The following is a 4,537-nucleotide window of genomic DNA, read 5'->3' on the forward strand; positions in this document are numbered from 1 at the left end:
TATAAAAATATTTCGGATGTAGTATTGGGTGAGGTGAAAAAAGAAAGTAATCTCCAGACAGACGAGCCACGCCTGCTAGGAACTCATGAGTCACACCGTGACCCATTTGTTCCGTCCTGTAACCTCACATGTATTGAGAACCCCCTAGGTCCCGGTCACTCTGGTTTTAAACATAGCAACTCATTTCATCCTGAGCACAGCCCTGGGAGGTAGGTGTCACTATACCCATTTTACGGGTAGGGAAAGTGAGACAAAGAGAAGTGAAGTGTTTCGTCAAGATCATGCAGCCAGAGGACAGTCGAGCCACAGACATGTAAACATACAACATAGTTTGGTAGAACCCGTGACAGGAGACCGAGCTCAGGAGGGACAGTAAAGGAGAGCAAGGATTTGAGGTTTGGCAAAGGAACAAGCCAGGAAGGCTGAAGGGTGGTGGTGTTTCAGATTTAAGAAAAGCAGAGGGCAGTGAGATGCCAAAGCAACTTGAAATGGTCATACGTGATTGTTCTTGACTGGCGCTCGACATTTTTATTTTATTTTATTATTTTATTTTTTGAGAGAGAGAGAGAGAGAGAGGAAGAAGCGGAGGGGCAGAGAGAGAGAGAGAGAGAGGGATTGAGAATCCCAAGCAGGCTTCACACTATTAGGGCAGCGCCTACCTTGGGACTCGATCTCCCCAACTGTGAAATCATGACTTGCGCGGAAATCAAGAGTCGGGTGCTTCACCGACTGAGCCACTCAGGCACCCCTGGAGCTCACCACTGACACGAAAGGGGAGGTGCTGTGGGAGTGAATGCAGAGACCAGATTCCAAGGGCCTCATGTGACAGAAAACGCTGTTTGGGAATGACTGTCCAGGCGCCCGGAAGACCCCGAAGGCTGTTAAGTAGGACCTCATGAGGTCAAATTCGTACTTGATAAAAGTATGAAGGCAAGTATGGAATGGAGTGAGGTTAGGGGCACGGGGCGGGGCGGGGCGGGGGGGGGGCATGATCAGGGCCACAATATTTGAGGCAGATGAAGGAGACAGCGTGGTCTAGAATCGTTCTTGCTTTTGTCCATTACTTGACTTGAGGGATGGTGGGAAGGCAAGATGGCGGCACGCGTGGAGACAAAGGGATGGCCCTATGGTGGGGGGGCCCCACGGAGCTGAGCCCACACGGGCTGCCGGCTCTGTGGGGCTGGAGCTTGGGAGAGGGGCGGGGCTGGAGCGCAGACACAGAGGGAGACCGCAGCCTCTGGAGTCAGGGAGATCCTAACCACAGAGCGAGTAGAGTGAGAGAGCTGGGGCTGAAATCCAGGTGACCCCCGGCTTATCAGGGATGCAGAGAAAGGGGACCGGGGTCAGAGAGGCGGGAGGCAAACAAGACATGGATGACGTGTCCCCAAAGCCAGTAGGACCCGGCATCTACTCGTTCAAAGAGAGTTACTGAAATGCAAGAGGGGTGTTAGACGTCTGTGCCTCTCTTTTCTGAAAGGAGGCTCCCGGTCCCTGGGTGACCCTGAGCTCATGAGTCTCGAGCGGGTGAATCACCGCCCAGCCTGGACTCGGAGATGCTATCAGATTCATCAGGTCCCCACGGCCACCTCCAGGGCCGGCAGCAGCCACAGCAAGGCCATTAGCTGGGCCACGTGCCCTCCCCCGACACCCTGCCCCCACCCGTCCCGCCTCTAATTTAATATTTCCAGACGTGCTGGGCCTTTGCTGCCCAAATGCAGCCATTCTACAGACAAATGCCATCTGATCAGCTTGACAGGAAACGAGAAGCGCCACGGACTCCTTTGGTTTAGCGACGCCGTCACCGGAGCGGATACCTCCGCAAAGACTATTTTAGAATGACCCCGAGTGTGTCCTTTTTTCTGCCGAGAAATTATGGCCGCGTTTGCAATAAGTCTTTCCAACTTGGACCTCTGCTGAGAGGTCTCCCGTTCATTGTCACTCAGCGTTCCGGCTCGTGGGCCGGGGGTCCCGACGCGGGCTATGGGTTACTTGTTTGGAAGCGTTTTCTCTGAGTGGTGCTGCTTCTGTGCGGTGGCTCGGCTGGCTGGAGAGGTGGCCGGGGACACGGCGGGGGAACCGCACCGTCTCCCTATCCCTTAGATGAGCGGCGGGCTAGCTTCTCCTCTTCCTCGGACAGCCAGGGCAGCCTTCTGCTGGGCCACACAGGCCTCGGTGGTACCTCGCCAGGGTCCCAGGCAGAAGTTTTCAGCTGTTGAAAGCAAGAGCGCTTTCCTTCTTGGGCTCGTGGAATCCAGAGCCGCGTGGGCGTCCAAGGGGTTGTCTCACGGGCCTGGGGTTGGCTGCTTGCTGGCTTTATCCGTGCCGCCGGCTCAGATGGGGGCCTGCGGACTGGATGGGGACGGAGGCGTGAGTTATCCAGAAAGCTGGGCGGATCCGGGGTGCCGCCCACATTTTTCCAGTGACAAGGCCTCGATCGGGCGACAAGATGGGAATAACAGACCGGGAGTTTTTTGGTCATGGTTTGTATGTTGTGGTTGGTTGGATTGCCTTCAATCTCCTCTCTTGCCTTGCCTCGCCCCCTTCTCCTGAAACGACTTACAATGATCCCACGTGTGTGCTCAAACTTTCTAGGCATGGATTTCACATGTCGTGAGGAACTATGGAGGCTGAGATGGGTGGAAAGAACCTGGAGCTTGAAAACTGTGTGGACACGCTTTCCAGACGTGGCCTCACCCTTTTACTAGTTGTGTGGATTTAGGCAAGTCTCTTAGAGTCACTGAGCGGGTTTTCTCATCCCTGAAATGGGGACAACTAATGTCTACCTTGGGAGATAAAAGATGCCAAAAGTCTAACATGGCACGTGGGGCTCGGTGGATAATCCCGTCCTCTGCGGACCTTGTCGGAGCTCTGGAGGAGAGGAGAAGATGGGCCCGTCCCCGTGGAGGATGTCTCTCTGGGCTTGGAAGGGCTGCTGTCCTTCAGGGGACCCCAGTCAACAGGGATGGCTTGCCAGTCAATTCAGTCTAGAAAACAGGAGCTAGATAGATAAAAGAGTGGGAAGGACACAGAGGTACCTGCCCCGGGCTCTTCTCAGACCTTACGTCTTTTAATTCATTCAGTGTTCACGGCCGCCTTATGAGGTGGGTCCTATCATCCTTCTTCACAGGCGGAGCAATGCATCCTTATGTCCCTGAAAGAGCTACGGAAAGGTCGCGTCACTACGCAGCAGTGGAGTTGAGCCCTGAGGTCAGGCTGGCTACCGAAACCAGGCTCACAAGCATGCCCCACACTGCCTCTCCGAATGCCCTCTTCCAGTAATCTCTGCGATAACCTCAGAGTCCTTTTTTCACTGCAAGATACACTGCCTTCCAGGGTGACCGCGGCTTTCATATCAGATCTCGACCTCTCGGCCGCCTCCAGGATGGGTGGCCGGCCCTCCCCTCTGACGTCTCCCGCAGCGTGGGCCCCGGGCATGCGTCCTTCGTGTCGCTGAGGCCGCCGCGTGGAGGGGCTCCCCCATCTTGCTTGCACTCCGCTTTGCGTGTGGTTGGCAACGGGTCTTGGAAAAATGGGAGAATGGAGTAGCCTGGGATTGGCACGTGATTCTGGTGTTTTGTGTTGTTTTCAATGCTGTGCAAAGTTGTCATCTCCAAATCTTGCCCAAAGAGCTGCGATGGCAAGTTCGCACACGCACGAAAAGGAAAGAAAGAAAAAGAGAACGCAAGAGGTTGGGCACCTGCAAACGTCTAACTGCCCGTGGAAATGAAGAGGTAGGAAACGACTTGTCCTTCCATGGGGTGTCCGTGCTCCCAGGTATATTTTCAAGAAGGGTCGTCAGATGCCCTCTGAGGAGAGATTCTCCATCAGTGTTCTGAGCTAGAGCGGGGATCGGGGTGTGTTTTCCTCAGAAGTTGCCTGGCTTCTTAACCCAGACCCCAAGTTCTGGACTTTGCCCCGGGTCCTGATGGTTTTAGGAATGCGTGCAAATGGGAACGGGTGTGTATATGTATGTGTGAGAGTGCGTGACTGTGTGTGTGTGAAAGTGTGTGAGTATACGTGCGTGAGTGTGTATACATGTGACTGTGTACATGTGTATACGTGGGGCTGTGTGTGAGTGTGTGAGGGCAAATGTGTGGGTGCAAGGGGTTGGGTTAAAGAATGGTGTCAGGATTTGATATGGAGATACTCCAGGTGCTGAAGTGGCTTTGACCTTGGATCCTGCCTGGGCCTAATGAATGGGCTTTCCCTTGGTTCTCCCAGACCCTGGGCCAGGCACGGCCCCTTGTCCAGTCTCCCGGGCTTTACCGTCACGGCCTACAATGTGTTGGGAAGGAGTGTGTCACGCTCTTTCAACAGAAACTTGAATGTGCTCACAAGCCAAGCACAGGTCCACCGTCCCCTTAGCTATACTTTCAAAATCGAACACACTCTGAAAACTGAAAGCTTTTTTCTAACTCATATCCGACCTGAACACATCTGGAAGCAACACCTGCTGTGAACTTTAGCTAATTTCTCCTCCTCAGTCCTGTTTGGCATAGTATTTGTATATTTTGCCGCATAAATATTAACATATTTG

This window comes from Neofelis nebulosa, chromosome 9 (assembly GCF_028018385.1).
Source record: "Neofelis nebulosa isolate mNeoNeb1 chromosome 9, mNeoNeb1.pri, whole genome shotgun sequence".
NCBI classification, from domain to species: domain Eukaryota; kingdom Metazoa; phylum Chordata; class Mammalia; order Carnivora; family Felidae; genus Neofelis; species Neofelis nebulosa.